The sequence below is a fragment of the Oncorhynchus kisutch genome, linkage group LG5, assembly GCF_002021735.2.
Source record: "Oncorhynchus kisutch isolate 150728-3 linkage group LG5, Okis_V2, whole genome shotgun sequence".
Taxonomy (NCBI): domain Eukaryota; kingdom Metazoa; phylum Chordata; class Actinopteri; order Salmoniformes; family Salmonidae; genus Oncorhynchus; species Oncorhynchus kisutch.
This window is the reverse complement of record NC_034178.2, coordinates 6,670,370-6,688,136: the sequence shown is the minus strand read 5'-3', so window position 1 is coordinate 6,688,136 and position 17,767 is coordinate 6,670,370. Positions and strand designations below refer to the sequence as shown.

Sequence of the window (17,767 nt, the reverse complement as noted above, 5' to 3'; positions counted from 1 at the left end):
GCCCCGCCCCTATCACCTCTTCCACGTGTCAGGACTATGAGGGAGGTAGGGGCAGACATTTGGAGCGTGATGTGTTATCTGATTAGCTGCCTGCTTTCATCCCCCCACATTGCACCTGGCTGAGGCTGTGGGTGCTCCCGGGACTGTTTGCACACATCAAACACACAGTCCAGGTGGCTGGGCACTGAGGCAGACACGAACAGCGCTCTGCTTCGCTCTGGAGACACAGCAACATGGATGTTGGATCACATACACCCAGTCCATTACTACTCTAAAAACCTTCACTGACACATTAGATATACATACATATCAAAAGGGGAAGAGAGGCAGGAGATGAAAAAGAGGCAGAAGACAGGTGAAGAGGAGAGGACAGAAGGGACTAGTGCAGCAGAGATAGAGGGAGCTGGATGGAGATGAAACGCTGGCGTAACAATGGGGTGGTAAAAATAGAGGGGCAGCTGCTGCCTTGGCCTCCCTCCCTGCTCTTCTGCCCAAAACACAACCCTCTGCAACGCACATGAGTCCCTCTGGCACCCAGCGCATGGTAAGGGGGAGGGAGGGGGGCAGCTGGGTAGCAGAGGGGTTGCAGGGAGGGGGCGCAGCTGGCAGCCAGAGACTTGCTTCTCACATTCTTCAGGCTTCATAGTTCATATTTTACCATAGTCCGGGCTTGCCCTGCAGTATCTGGCTCCCTCAAATTGCTCCTCAAACCTCTTCACTGTAAACACTATTAGTCCAGGTAACCACTTTGTTCAAAACCAGCCCGTTATTTTGACACTGAAAACCCTTATATCATATCCCACCCCATGGTTGCTCCTATGGCCGTGCCTGCCACCAGTCACCCAGAGACCCAGGTTCAGCCTGAATAGGCCTCCTGTCACAGCGGCTCAAACCCACACAGGTAGGAATGTCATACTCACACATTTACAAAATCACACTTACCAAGTGCCTTCAGAAAGTATTCATACCCATGACTTATTCTACATTGTGTTACAGCCTGAATTCAAAAGAAAAAATGCTCACGCATCTAAACACAAGTGAAAACATGTTTTTAGAAATTAGCAAATGTATTGAAAACGAAATACAGAAATGTCTCATTTACATAAGTATTCACACAAGTTAATACTTTGTAGAAGCACCTTTGGTGGGGATACAGCTGTGAGTCATCTTGGGTATCAGCTTTGCACATCTGGATTTGGGGATTATTTCAACCTGTTAAGTGAGAAGGGGAGCGGTGGTGTATTTCCACAGATTTTCAATGGGATTCAAGTCTGGGCCACTCAAGGACTTTCACAGTCTTGTTCTGAAGCCATTCCAGCATTGCTTTGGCTGTATGCTTGGGGTCATTGTCCTGTTGGAACGGAAATCTTTGCCCCAGTCTAAGGTTGTTTGCAATGAAGCAGGTTGTCATTAATGATTTGCCTGTATTTGTCTCCATTAATTGTTCCCTCTGTCCTTACCAGTCTTCCAGACCATGCCACTGAAAAGCATCCCCATAGCATGATGCTGCCACTCCCATGCTTTACGGTAGGGATGGTGTTAGATGGGTGATGAGCTGTGCCTGGTTTTCTCCAGACATAGCGCTTTCCATTCAGGCCAAATCATCAGACTACAGAATCTTTTGAGTCTTTCACGTGCATTTTTGCAAACTCCAGGCGTGCTGTCATGTGCCTTTTTCTCAGGAGTGGTTTCCGTCAGGCCACTCTCCCATAAAGCCCAGATTTCCCAATGATGGAGACCACTGTGATCTTGGAAAATTTCAACACTAGAAATTGTTTTTATACCCTTCCCCAGATATATGCTTCCTCACAATTCTCTCTCGAATATTTACTGTTATGCACTGTCAACTGTGGGACTTTATATAGACAAGTGTGTTTCTTTCTAAATCATGTCCAAACAATTTAATTGGCCACAGGTGGACTCCAATCAAGTTGTAGCGACATCTCAAGGATGATCAAAGGAAATTGTATGCACCTGAGCTCAATTTGGAGTGTCATAGCAAATGGGCTATGTGTTTTTCATTTTCAACAAATTTGCTGAAATATCTTAACATGTTTTCACTTTTTCCATTATGGGGTATTGTGTGTAGATGGGTGACAAATATTTAATCAATTTTGAATTCAGGTTGTAACACAACAAAATGTAGAATAATTCAAGGGGTATGAATACTTTCTGATGACACTGTAGGAAAAGTATTCATTATCAGCGTTTTCTTATCTAATAAATTATATCATAATTAACAGTATATATCAACAATTATTTCACTAGGACCCATTTATACTAAAACACTATCGTAATGACATTTTCATAAATCACAAGACTCATATACAGTGCCTTCGGAAAGTATTCAGACCCCTTGACTTTTTCCACATTTTGTTACATTACACCCTTGTCCTAAAGTGGATTAAATATATAAAAATCTTCAGCAATCTACACACAATACCCCATAATGACGAAGCAAAAATAGTTTTGCAAATGTATTAAAAATAAAAAACAGAAATACCTTATTTACATAAGTATTCAGACCCGTTGCTATGAGTATCAAAACTTAGCTCAGGTGCATCCTGTTTCCATTGATCATCCTTGAGATGTTTCTACAACTTGATTGGACTTGGGGCGGCAGCAAGTAGCCTGGTGGTTAGAGCGTTGGACTAGTAACCGAAAGGTTGCAAGATCGAATCCCCGAGCTGACAAGATAAAAATCGTCGTTCTGCCCCTGAACAAGGCAGTTAATTAAATTGATTGGACAGGATTTGGAAAGGCACACACCAGTCTATATAATGTCCCACAGTTGACAGTGCATGTCAGAGCAAAGACCAAGCCGTGAGGTCGAAGGAATTGTCTGGAGAGCTCCGAGACAGGATTGTGTCGAAGCACAGATCTGGGGAAGGGTACCAAAACATTTCTGCAGCATTGAAGGTCCCCAAGAACACAGTGGCCTCCATCATTCTTAAATGGAAGAAGTTTAGAACCACCAAGACTCTTCCTGGGGAGAAGGGCCTTGGTCAGGGAAGTGATCACGGGAAGGTCACTCTGACAGAGCTCTACAGTTCCTCTGTGGAGATGGGATAACCTTTCAGAAGGGCAGCCATTTCTCTCACTCCTCAGTAAAAGGCACATGACAGCCCACTTGGAGTTTGCCAAAAGGCACCTAAAGGCAAAAAAACCCCCAAGATTCTCTGGTCTGAATGCCAAGCATCATGTCTGGAGGAAACCTGGCACCCTCCCTATGGTGAAGCATGGTGGATTGAGGGAAAGATGAATGGAGCAAAGTACAGAGAGATCCTTGATGAAAACCTGCTCCAGAGCGCTCAGTAGACTGGGGCAAAGTTTCACCTTCCAACAGCACTGCCTGGTATGGCAACTGCTCGGCCTCCGACCTCAAGGGAATACAGAGGGTAGTGCGAACGGCCCAGTACATCACTGGGGCCAAGCTTCCGGGCACTCCAGGACCTCTATACCAGGCAGTGTCAGAGGAAGGCCCTAAAAATGGTCAAAGAATCCAGCCATTCTAGATAGACTGTAGACATAGACTGTTCTCTCTGCTACCGGGCGGTAAACGTTACCGGCACGCCAAGTCTAGGTCCAAGAGGTTTCTAAACAGCTTCTACCCCCAAGCCATAAGACTCCCGAACATCTAATCAAATGCCCAGACTATTTGCACTGCCCCCCTTTTACACCGCTGCTACTCTCTGTTGTTATCGTCTATGCATAGTCACTTTAAAAACTCTACCTACATGTACATATTACCGGTACCCTGTACAGAGTCAATGTCTAGATATTGTTATTTTACTGCTGTTCTTTAATTATTTGTTACTTTAATTTCTTATTCTTAACCATATATATATATATATTTTTTTTTTTAAACTGCATTATTGGTTAGGTGCTCATAAGTAAGCATTTCACTGTAAGGTTGTATTCGCATGTGACAAATAAAATTTGATTTGAAGACAACGCAGGAGTGGCTTAGAGCCCGGACTTGAACCCGATCGATCATACATCTCTGGAGAGACCTGAAAATAGCTGTGCAGCAACGTTCCCCATCCAACCTGACGGAACTCCCCAAATACAGGCGTGCCAAGCTTGTAGCATCATACCCAAGAAGACTCAAGGCTGGAATTGCTTCAACAAAGTTCTTAGTAAAGGGTCTGAATACAAATGTAAATGTGATATTTCTGGTTTTGCTTTGTCACTATGGGTTATTGTGTGTAGATTGGTGAGGGAAAAAAACGATTTAATCAATTTTAGAATAAGGCTGTAACCTAACAAAATGTGGAAAAAGTGAAGGGGTCTGAATACTTTCCGAAGGCAATGTATACAGTACCAGTCAAAAGTTGACACCTACTCATTCAAGGGTTTTTCTTTATTTTTACATTGTAGAATAATAGTGAAGACATCGAAACTATGAAATAACACATATGGAATTATGTAGTAACCAAAAAAGTGTTAACCAAATCAAAATATATTTTGATAAAAATATAGCCACCCTTTGCCTTGATGACAGCTTTGTACACTCTTGGCATTCTCTCAACCAGCTTCATGAGGTAGTCACTTGAAATGCATTTCAATTAACAGTTGTGCCTTGTTAAGTTAATTTGAGGAATTTCTTTCCTTCTTAGTGCGTTTGAGCCAATCAGTTGTGTTGTGACAAGGTAAGGGTGGCATACAGAAGATAGCCCTATTTGGTAAAAGACCAAGTCTATATTATGTCAAGTACAGCTCAAATAAGCAAAGAGAAACGACAGTCCATCATTACTTTAAGACATGAAAGTCAGTCAATGTGGAACATTTCAAGAACTTTTAAAGTTTCTTCAAGTGCAGTCGCAAAAACCATCAAGCGCTATGATGAAACTGGCTCTCAGGAAAGGAAGACCCGCCACAGGAAAGGAAGACCCAGAGTTACCTCTGCTGCAGAGGATACGTTCATTAGAGTTACCAGCCTCAGAAATCACAGCCTAAATAAATTCTTCACTGAGTTCAAGTAACAGATACATCTCAACACCAACTGTTCAGAAGAGACTGCGTGAATCAGGCCTTCATTGTCAAATTTCTGCAAAGAAACCACTAGTAAAGGACACCAATAATAAGAAGAGACTTGCTTGGGCCAAGAAACATGAGCAATGGACATTAGATCGGTGGAAAATGTGAGATTTTTGGTTCCAACTGCCGTGTCTTTGTGAGAAGCAGAGTAGGTGAACAAATGATTGCCGCATTTGTAGTTCCCACCATGAAGCATGGAGGAGGTGTGATGGTGTGCTTTGCTGGTGACACTGTCGGTTGATTTATTTAGAATTCAAGGCACACGTAACCACCATGGCTACCACAGCATTCTGCAGCGATACACTATCCCATCTGGTTTGCGCTTAGTGGGGCTATCATTTGTTTTTCAAAAGGACAATGACCCAACACACCTCCAGGCTGTGTAAGGGCTATTTGACCAAGAAGGAGAGTGATGGAGTGCTGCATCAGATGACCTGGCCTCCACAATCACCTGACCTCAACCCAATTGAGATGGTTTGGGATGAGTTGGACCACAGAGTGAAGGAAAAGCAGCCAACAAGTGCTCGGCATATGTGGGAACTCCTTCAAGACTGTTGGAAAAGCATTCCTCATGAAGCTGGTTGTGTGTGCAAAGCATTCATCAAGGCAAAGGGTGGCTACTTTGAACACTTTTTTGGTTACTATATGATTCCATATGTGTTATTTAATAGTTGTGCTGTCTTCACTATTATTCTACAATGTAGAAAATAGTAAAAATAAAGAAAAACCCTTGAATGAGTGGGTGTGTCCAAACTTTTGACTGGTACTCTATGTCTTATGAATTATTACTGTAAAGTAATTGAATAAGTGTGGGTGTGTATAATACATTGAGGCATCCTCTCCATTTGAAGTAACTCACCTCCTGCGTATTGGTTGAGGGTATACTTGTCTCTACACACAGTGCTGGCAGAAAACACACACACACACCGAGAGAATCAACCAATGTCAATCAGCACAGGAGAACAAACTAATATAGTGGCCACATAGGAAAGAGTCCCATAGCCATGTAGTCATTGTTTACGTGAATAATGTGACGAAGGCTGCTACTCTCCAGCTTCACCTCAAGCCGTACCGCACAAAGCCCCGGATGGCTGCGTTATGGGCAGAACGCTGGGGGAGACACAAACAATAGGAGAGAGGCGTCACGGTCATAAATGACTCCCTGCCGAAGAGATCCTTGATGCAGTCCCATCCAGTGTCTGGGAACTCTGGCTGGCCCACGAGGCTGGGCAGAGGGGAGGGGATCTGTACCGGGGCAGGCGTCACACTGTCAGCTGCATGGAACCTGGGGAGGAGGCGGCCCAGGGAGGGCATGGCTAGCTGGAGACCCCGCAGTGGTCCGGTGCAGAGGGTGCCCTGGGGGGCCGAGGCAGCCTGCTGACATGGGGCTGGGGACACCCAGGGCCGTTCAGGAGGATGCATCATGAACGCTCCTCCAGCAATGGGAGCTGGATCTGAGAACACATGGCCAGGAGCTAGGATGTTACAGCTAATCCTTCTGCTAAATAAATGCCTTTTGGGCAGATGAAGAGAGAGCAAATGTACAAAATACATACACAGTGCAACAGCTGTTTTAATACCGCATCTGACATTGCAGTCATTGTTGATATATGCATATTATGTACTGTATGAAGTAGAGTGTGCAATATTCTAAAATAGAATACCTACTGTACATTTTCAGGGTTGGTATTTATTGTTATGGAACTTTAACACTTGCTGGAACATTGACAAATAATGTCTACACTGGTTGGAAGTGACATATGGGTCAACAACAACCAAGCCAAAGTAAAGGTGACCACCTACGTTATGTAGCTATCGTATGAAGCAGACTGAACGACACTCGATACAATGTTACGTTTGCATTCAAGTGGAGCAGGTGAGGTGACACGGTTACCAAAGACGGTACATGTCTTTATCATAACTTCACGTTCTCAAAGCATATTGTTCCATGCGAAGAAGCAGCGAGATAAGGGGGCTTCATCATGCTAACCGTGTAAGCTGTTCAGCAGTTCCGTGCTTTATGAAGCAGTCTATTATTTGTCTAACGTAGTTAATCATTGTTATATCACAGACTACGTTTGAACGGTTAAATTGTTTACCGTGTATTTACCTATTTCATCTGAAATGTCCTTGTATTTTGTTTTTCCTACCTGCTTCTGCTTTCCACCCGCACACCGCTGAACTGCTAGCTGGTAAATTGAAGATATCTAGTTGGAGAGCACCCCCTTCAGGTGGAGGACCAAACATACACATTATAGGGAGAGCATTCTGAATTTACTTGAGATTTGAATGGTTTATTAGAGGTAAAAATTATACATTCGACATAAAATAATATTGCATCATATCACAACATTGTCATTGTGTTTCATGCCAAAAATAGCATCAATTACTGTTAATTAAAGGCCAACAGACAAGCCAAAACCATTCCACTGATTTTGCAGGTGAAGATCACGTCATATGTTTTGACCACAAGCTGAACATAGTTTTTTGGCATTGTACCTCTTACTTTTGGTCAAGGCAATACACAGCACAAAGTACCTTACATACATGTATGCCACAGCTGTAGAATCAGAGAACTATAACACATACATTCTACAATGGGAATACTAGAACATATTCAACATTTCGGGACCATTGTGGCTTATAATCTTTTCCAAGGCAGGTCCAAGTAAAGTAGTGTAGCGACAGTGGGTTTGACATGTCATTCTACATTAATGAGTCGCGTTCTATTGGCACTTGGTGTTGAGTGTAGTTATTTACTGCTTAATATGTAGTGTTTCAAGCTTCATCGTATCTCTACGGTATATAGCAATGGTTGTGCATTGTTCTTCTTAAACAGAGGTGAGGAGTGTTTTGGTTGTGTTTGTAGTTGAATGGACCACTGGAAATCAAATGGAAGGTGTAAGTATCAACTCCTGAGCAGCATACAGGGCTTCGGTCACACACTAGAGGGCAGTAAGGGAAAGCTGATGGAAAATAGCCTTTTAGGTGTCATTTCCCAGAAACAACAAATTTCATTGATTTTTCACAGAATTTCAGTGTGGGGTGAGATAGCAGAAATCAGTTGATGGCAAACGCTATCAAGCTCTTCCTAAATCCTCGAGTCTAAGTTCCTTTCAAGGCATAAAGTCACTGATATTTTGAGCATGGAAAGACTAAATACCAGACCTGGATTAAAATAAATGTGTATTTGATCATTTGTTATTTAAATACTTAAATACAGAGAAAATAAGTATTTTCAAATAATGTGGCCCGAATCAACTACTTCTATTGGAATTATTTGAAAGTATTTTCAAATAACTTCCTATAAACAGCCTACTATTTGAAAGTACTGTATTTTCAGAGGGGTTGGGTTAAATGCAGAAGACACATTTCAGTTGTACAACTGAATAGGTATCCCCCTTTCAAATACTAATTTCAACAACAACAACAAAAGTCTAATACCTGGACTAAATGCATGGGAGTATATTTGAGTATCTTCAAATACTTTCCAAGTGTATTTCCAAATACACTCCAATATTCAACTACTATATTTGAAAGTAATGATAATACCCTAAACAGTATTTGAACCCAGGTCTGCTAAATACAAACGGTAAACCGTGTGATAGAACCAACATATACAGTATCCTACTCTTTCTGTGTGCTAATCCCAATGGTCATTTCAATCCCAAATAGCCACTTTCTTCTCATAGCGTTTTTTCAACTCCTAAATCTTCTATAACACAATACTTTTAAAAAAGGTACTCCATTACATCTAACCATATGGAGAATCTATGGGGAGACCACAGCCTAAATGTGAAGACCAGCAATTCTTCATTCTAAGACCAGCATTAGGGACATTAATAAGCAGTGTGAACAAATATCAATCTGCAGCTATCTATTGACTGGATCTCCATATAGTCTATACAGTTATGACACACAGCCAAGCCAGGCGGGTCACCTGAGGTCAGAGAGGTCCTGTTTGACAGGGATGTAGTGTACCCAGGGTAGCAGCTGGGGATAGAAGAACTCCATCCACTCCCTCCCTACATGGAAGACCAGAGAGCCACACAGGAACAGGTGCCTGAGGCGGAAGCTGGCCGCCACGCCCCGGAAGTTGAACAGGTACCTGAGGAGTTAGAGGTCAGATGATGAGGTAGGAATTGTGGTGGAAATCACAATGTGTACAGGGTAAGGAAAAAGTTAACCCTGTCCTTGGTAACTGGTAGTCTGTAACAGGTGGGGCTACGATTTGGAGCCCTGGCCTTACGTGCAAATGTAACTGAAGCTGACAATGCACACCTGTAGTGTTTCATACCATAGCTGAAGGTGTAGGATAAATAACCAGGGTTAATTAACTGACCTTTGAAACAAGTAACAAAAGTTTCCCTCTCAAGTCATGAAAACCAGGGCCATGTTTATTCAGTCAATCTAAAAAATCTCTGAAGCTAAAAACATTTTTTTTTAAACAAGTCTAATGTTATCCAGGCTGACCTGGAAAATGCCAGTGAGTGTCAGAGAGTGAAGCCACATCTATGCACTTGATTTAAAACATTGTATACACAAAACCAAGCGCAATACATTTCCACCATAATATCTTGTTCTTACTTGTATTGACAGTGCTCCACCAGGGGAATCTCCTGAGCTGGTGGTCTACCTAGTGTGTCCTTTGTAAAAAATAAGAAGATATTGAACAGTTGTTGATATTGCGGTTGAAAAACATAGCACTGTTCTCAGTGCATTCAAGCGGCAGGTAGCCTAGTGGTTAGAGTGTTGGGCCAGTAACCGAAAGGTTGCTAGATCGAATCCCCGAGCTGAGAAGGTAAAAAAAAGAAAAACTGTTGTTCTGTCCCTGAACAAGGCAGTTAACCCACTGTTCCTAGGTCGTCATTGTAAATAAGAATTTGTTCTTAACTTACTTGCCTTGTTAAATAAACATTTGCATTGGTAGTTCCAGATAGACTTCTAAGACTGGTTCTTGGTGTACTCAGCATCCACCAGGTCTGGAGCCTCTCTGGTCCAGTGGGTCCCTCTCAGGACTAGTCCTGGAGCCTCTCTGGACAGAAGGACCAGTGGGTCCCTCTCAGGACTAGTCCTGGAGCCTCTCTGGACAGAAGGACCAGGGGGTCCCTCTCAGGACTAGTCCTGGAGCCTCTCTGGACAGAAGGACCAGTGGGTCCCTCTCAGGACTAGTCCTGGAGCCTCTCTGGACAGAAGGACCAGGGAGTCCCTCTCAGGACTAGTCCTGGAGCCTCTCTGGACAGAAGGACCAGGGGGTCCCTCTCAGGACTAGTCCTGGAGCCTCTGAAGAATCCTCTGGACTCATTCCTCTTCCAGGGCCACTGTGCTGCCGATCTAAGACAGAGTGTTTGTGAATAACAGAGAAAATGATCTGGTAGTATAAATACAAATGTTTCCTTGTACCACAAGTAGGTCAAACCTACTTTTTAAGAGGTCCCATCATCCTAGTCCATTGGGATATATGGGCCATACAGCCGGGCCCCCCTCCCAAAACATCCAGGCAGGATACATGATGTCGTGGTAGTTAGCAGTCTAAATGCACACAACACACTTTAATTTTACACTAACAAATGCCATCACATTGGACAACTCTCTTTTACTACTTCCAACAAATATATCTAATTTACAAAAGTAAAAACATATTTCGAAATAACATAAACAAGCAACACTGTTGTGTGTGTGATGAGGACATGCATGGTTGCAGAGCTGACCTTACTGAAAGACCGGACAGGCAGGATAGGCTGCACCCAGCCTGGCACCTGAGGGTAGTCCCACACGTTCACCACCATCTCCACGTCACGTCTGTCAATCACCTGCAGGATGAAGTGCTCCACCCCACTACACCTAAACCAATCAGAGAGACAGGCGGGTGAGACATGACACTACACCTAAACCAACCAGAGAGACATGATGACGGTATCATATTAACTAGCTCGCTACTGATATTGGCCTAAAGATAATAAATGTTACTAAATGATCGACCACTAATTAATGGACCACATTTATCATACAAAACCAGGGTCTGACTTCTAAGCTTGATGAGAAACACTTGCACACACAAACTCAAATGTGTACACAGACTAATTGTAATGTTTTGTTTCTTCACCTGGCTGGGAACATACAGTTCTGTTCCCGATACAGTTTACCATTAATGATTTGGTAATGGGTGCCCACATCACTTCGAAGCGTGTCCGCCATGAGCTCCTCAGACACTCCCTCTCTGAAGGGTCGTAGGTCATCATTCAAGACACTGGATGGATTGAGGACAATGGAGAGAGAATGAAGGATCTGCTCTCCTGATTAACCAACGGCTTTTTGTTAAAAAGCTGAAAACCTTTTGTATAGCAATATTGTTTTCATGGGGAGCAACATCTGTTCTCCTGCATGCATTAACTGCAGTTGTATGGGCTGCAAGGCTTGTATTGTTGCGTGGCTTTGGTGATATTTTCAAGGTATATCTGCTACCTGTCACCATTACCTAATAAAACAGAGCTTGTTAGGCAAAGAGCATGCACTTCCTGGACTACTGAAATACAGATCAGTATGCATGATTATTTACACACTGAAAGCCTGTGGCAAAGGTTACTTACACTGCCATGGGTTGTAAATATGGGATAAGTTGCACACTAGTATTTAGAAGAGACTGAGGTCAGGAAAGGCAACCTGGTCTCAGAGCATTTCGTATTATTCTGTACATAAATCTAAGACACTCCATTTCATATGGTATGTTACAAATTGCAATTAATATGATATGTTACGTATTCCAATTTGTTGTGGCTAACATTAGCTAGGTGGTTAACTTTAGCTAGCGGTTTGGGTTAAGGTTAAGATTTAGGTTTGCTAACCTTTTAAAGTAGTTGCAAAGTTGCTAGTTAGCTAAAATTGTCCATGATGGGATTCGAACTCGCAACCTTTGGGTTCCTCAACGTTTGTGTTATATGCCCACCGGACCAACCACCCTCCTTTCGTTTTTTCCCTTGAGTAACCTTCTGTCTTATGTAACCATACTAAACGCAAAATACTGTAATTTTACTAATTTACTATGTTATGATTTACATTTACTATGTTACATCTAGTCTATGAGACCAGGCTGGGAAAGGTTAGGGTTCGGCCCGCTAACGTTAGCTGTCTAGAGCACACCGGACTGTTAGCGTAAGAGGCTCATTGGACAAATTCTTCGGCCACTATATCTATTTTGCCAATTGGCTTGGTTTACCACACGGAGCCCTGCTGATCCGTCTGCCGACATATTCAGCACGAGGGGGCCACAACAGACTTTCTTCCGTCGCAACGTCCTTCTAAGTTGCCTTCTGCTAGCTGCGGCCCTCTAGCTGCCTGAAGCCACTCACTGGACTCCCATGACTACTCGGCTACGCATGCCTCTCCCTAACGTCAATATGCCTTGTCCATTGCTGTTTTGGTTAGTATTTATTGCCTTATTTCGCTGTAGAGCCTCTAGCCCTGCTCAATACGCCTTAGTGAACACTTTAATTCCACCTCCAACACATTCAGTGACATCACCTGGTTTTCATTGTCACTCTATGCACAGGATTACCCCCACTGTATTCACATCCTAACATACCTTTGTCTGTACATTATGCCTTTAATCTATTCTACCGCGCCTAGAATTCTGTTGCTTTTACTCTCTGGTCTGAACGTACTAGGCGACCAGTTCCTTTAGTCATACCCTTATCCTACTCCTCCTCTGTTCCTCTGGTGATGTGGAGGTTAACCCAGGCCCTGCAGTGCCTAGCTCCACTCCTATTCCCCAGGCTCTCTCATTTGTTGACTTCTGTAACCGTAAAAGCCTTGGTTTCATGCATGTTAACATTAGAAGCGTCCTCCCTAAGTTTGTTTTATTCACTGCCCTAGCACACTCTGCCAAACCGGATGTCCTAGCCATGTCTGAATCCTGGCTCAGGAAGACTACCAAAAACCCTAAAATTTCCATCCCTAACAATAACATTTTCTGACAAGATAGAACTGCCAAAGGGAGCGGAGTTGCAATCTATCCAAGTCTGTACCCAAACAATTTGAGCTTCTACTTTTAAAAATCCACCTTTCCAGAAACAAGTCTCACTGTTGCCGCTTGCTATAGGCCACTCTGCCCCCAGCTGTGCCCTGGACACCATATGTGAACTGATTGCCCCCCATCTGTCTTCAGAGCTCGTGCTGCTAGGTGACCTAAACTGGGACATGCTTGACATCCCGGCCATCCTACAATCTAAGTTTGATGCCCTCAATCTCACACAAATGATCAATGAACCCACCAGGTACAACCCCAAATCTGTAAACACGGGCACCCTCATAGATATCATCCTAACGAACTTGCCCTCCAAATATACCTCTGCTGTTTTCAAACAAGATCTCAGCGATCATTGCCTGCATCCGTAATGGGTCCGCGGTCAAACGACCTCCCCTCATCACTGTCAAACGCTCCCTAAAACACTTCAGCAAGCTGGCCTTTCTAATCGACCTGGCCTGGGTATCCTGGAGGATATTGACCTCATCCCGTCAGTTGAGGATGCCTGGTCATTCTTTAAAAGTGCCTTCCTCACCATCTTAAATAAGCATGCCCCTTTCAAAAAATGTCGAACCAGGAACAGATATAGTCCTTGGTTCTCTCCAGACATGACTGCCCTTGACCAGCACAAAAACATCCTGTGGCGTTCTGCATTAGCATCGAATAGCCCCCATGATATGCAACTTTTCAGGGAAATTAGGAACCAATATACACAGGCAGTTAGAAAAGCTAAGGCTAGCTTTTTCAAGCAGACATTTGCATCCTGTAGCACAAACTCAAAATAGTTCTGGGACACTGTAAAGTCCACTGAGAATAAGAGCACCTCCTCCCAGCTGCCTCCCCGATTTCTCCTTCACCCAAATCCAAATAGCTGATGTTCTGAAAGAGCTGCAAAATCTGGACCCCTACAAATCAGCTGGGCTAGACAATCTGGACCCTCTCTTTCTAAAATTATCTGCCAAAATTGTTGCAACACCTATCACTAGCCAGGTCAACCTCTCATATCGTCTGAGATTCCCAAAGATTGGAACGCTGCAGCGGTCATCCCCCTCTTCAAAGGGGGAAGACACTCGAGACCCAAACTGCTACAGACCTAGATCTATCCTACCCTGCCTTTCTAAGATCTTCGAAAGCCAAGTTAACAAACAGATTACCGACCATTTTGAATCTCACCGTACCTTCTCCGCTATGCAATCTGGTTTCAGAGCTGGTCATGGGTGCAACTCAGCCAAGTGACAAGTCCTAAATGATATCATAACTGCCATCGATAAGAGACATTACTGTGCAGCCGTATTCATCGACCTGGCCAAGGCTTTCGACTCTGTCAATCACCACATTCTTATTGGCAGACTCAACAGCCTTGGTTTCTCAATCGATTGGCCCTTCGTTGGACACTGTGTTAACTAACCTCCAGACGAGCTTCAATGCCCTACAACTCTCCTTCCGTGGCCTCCAACTGCTCTTAAACGCAAGTAAAACTAAATGCATGCTCTTCAACCGATCACTGCCCGCCCGTCCAGCAGCACCTACTCTGGACGGCTCTGACTTAGAATATTTGGATAACTACAAATACCTAGGTGTCTGGTTAGACTGTAAACTCACCTTGATGACTCACATTAAGCATCTCCAATCCAAAATGAAATCCAGAATCGGCTTAATATTTCGCAACAAAGCATCCTTCAGTCATGCTGCCAAACATACCCTCGTAAAACTGACCATCCTACCGATCCTCGACTTCGGCGATGTCATTTTTAAAATAGCCTCCAACACTCTACTCAACAAATTTGATGCAGTCTATCACAGTGCCATCCGTTTTGTCACCAAAGCCCCATATACTACCCACCACTGCAACCTGTACGCTCTCGTTGGCTGGCCCTCGCTTCACTCTCGTCGCCAAACCCACTGGCTCCAGGTCATCTACAAGTCTCTGCTAGGTAAAGACTTGCCGTATCTCAGCTCACTGGTCACCATAGCAGCACCCACTTGTAGCACGCGCTCCAGCAGGTATATCTCACTGGTCACCCCCAAAGCCAATTCATACTTTGGCCACCTTTCCTTCCAGTTCTCTACTGCCAATGACTGGAACAAACTGCAAAATTCACTGAAGCTGAAGACTCATATCTCCCTCACTACCTTTAAGCACCAGCTGTCAGAGCAGCTCACATATCACTGCACCTGTACATAGTGTTATGAGAATTATGTTCTCAATGTTCATAAACTGAACCTCACTTAACTACTCAGTCTGAAACCCAGAATTTATAAGATACTGGTTGAAATAAAAACAGAGAAGTAGAGAAGTACTCCTTGTCCTCCCCCAAGATTAAGGAGACCCTGAGAAGTACTACCCTCCCCTCACAAATCTCTCAGAGGCCTAGCCAGGTCGGCACCGAATTTTGCTCACAGTCTGTGTTTAAGATACTATAAAGATATTTTGTACAGATATATTTGACCCTAATTCTGACTAAAACTACACACATCATTATCATTTTACTGACTAAAACTACACACATCATCAGATTAGAATTTTATGATTCTAATCATTTTCATAGAATTATAAGGTTTCAGAGTGAATTATTTCATCATTATCTTTCAACATTTAAATTATTTTATCACATAGCCAATCTGTAAACAGCCCATCCAACTACCTCATCCCCATACTGTGTTTATTTATTTATCTTGCTCCTTTGCACCCCAGTATCTGTACTTGCACATTCATCTTCTGCAAATCTACCATTCCAGTGTTTAATTGCTATATAGTAATTACTTCGCCACCATGGCCTATTTATTGCCTTAACTCCCTTATCTTACCTCATTTGCACTCACTGTATAGACTTTTTGTTTTCTTTTTTCTACTGTATTATTGACTGTATGTTTGTTTATTCCATGTGTAACTCTGTGATGTACGTGTCGAACTGCTATGCATTATCTTTGCCAGGTCGCAGTTGCAAATGAGAACTTGTTCTCAACTACCCTACCTGGTTAAATAAAGGTGGGGGGGAAAGTGACAGACCTGTTGCATTACATTAACTAACAGCTAAAGTAACAGTTTGAGCCACACAGTTAATCAAGTTCCTATTCTTTAAAAAGGGGTGTCTTGGGAAAACTCTGTATCCGATATTGTATTAAGATTTCTGCTAAAAATGAAGAAATATATATTATTTCGCATGCAACCAGTTGTTTCTACTTGCTACATTAGCTAACTTAGTTTGTTAGCTAACGTTAACTGGGCTAACTAGCTAGGATGAATGGGAACTCCTGAGATTAATTCGGTCATGCAATTTCAGTCCAGCACAGCCCTACAAAAATGTACATATTCCATATCTTTATTGTTACCTAAACCCGGCCACGCTGAAATCAACTCCACAAAACTGTAAAGTTAGAAGAGGGATGAAGAGCCACAGCAGCTTCATTTTCTTCGCTCAGACAGTTAGCAATGACTGATGCTTGGTCAGCCTCCAGTTAGGTCTGAAAACACTTACCGTAATTACAGGTTTTGACGTATCTCCCCGTAATATTGTGACCATTTTGTGTGTGTTCTGTCACCCTGGTCTCATAGACTAGATTTAACATAGAAAACGTAAATCCGAGACACCCAAATTAGTATGATATATTATGTTTGGTATAGTTACATAAAACAGGTTACTGAAAGCTACAATATGTAATTTTTTGGGTGATTTTAGCCACCTTGCAAATACTTACAACTTTTTTAGCTACTTTGCAACTACTTATCATGTTAGCTAACTTTAACCATTTAACCTAACTCCTGACCCTATCCTTAACTCCTAGCCACCTAGTTTATGTTAGCCACAACAAATTGGGATTCGTAACATATTGTACGAATTGCAATTCGGAACATATCATACGAAATGGATGATGGACATCCACAAATGAATACATACCATAGGAAACGTAACATATCGTACTACATGGCGGGAGACAGATTTCCTTTAACTATGTTTACATGTAGCTCTGAGTCCAGGTTTGTTCTGTACATTGCTTCTTTTTGTTTCAATGGAAAGAGGCCTCAATCTGCTGCTCACTTGATTTGAATTTGATCAAACACAAAACGCATTCAATCACAGTTATGTACACACCCTTGTTCCATGCTGTTAGTCCCCCTGACAAATATAGGACACAGACATATTACATTTGTAAACTTTTCTCTCAAGTCTTAGATGGCATTGTAAGTGTTATTTTGGCCCTCTCTACCCGGCCGTGGAGCTACATTACACAATGAACAAATCTGTATTCAGTACGCTCATCTGCACCATGGTAACACATTGTTAGTCTGGGTACCAGTCTGTTAAGATATCATTCCACTCCTTGCCATTTGGCATATGACACGAAGTACAAGGATTGGAATGTTAGCTAAACACACTGTGGCTTCCTTAGCACAAACAGTGGCTTGTGTGAGGGCAATGATTACATTTCCTTCACATTGTAGATCAGGCTTTAGACCTATTATTCTTTAAACACTCTACTGTATTAGGATAACATGCATTGCTGTAACAGCACTTCACATTACTGAAAACACACTCATTGCTAAAATAATGGTGATCCTGATCAACTTCTCTCCTCCGCCCCACACCCCAACTCCTTGGCTATTCCCCCGACAGCTAGAGAGATGTTTCATCATGTCAGGCGCTGATAGAGAGACAGTGGAAACCCCCTGGGGTTCTCCTATCTATCTATCTGTCCTCTTTT

General features: G+C 42.9%; 1 long non-coding RNA gene across 1 annotated transcript; it reads right to left on the bottom strand.

Moving 5' to 3' along the window:
- Positions 1–7,318: 7,318 nt before the first annotated feature.
- Positions 7,319–9,818, bottom strand: LOC109890401 (uncharacterized). The gene is made up of 2 exons (XR_004209937.1): positions 9,628–9,818; positions 7,319–9,148 (listed from the first exon to the last, which is right to left on the bottom strand). It is a non-coding gene; the product is annotated as an uncharacterized LOC109890401 (long non-coding RNA).
- Positions 9,819–17,767: the final 7,949 nt, after the last annotated feature.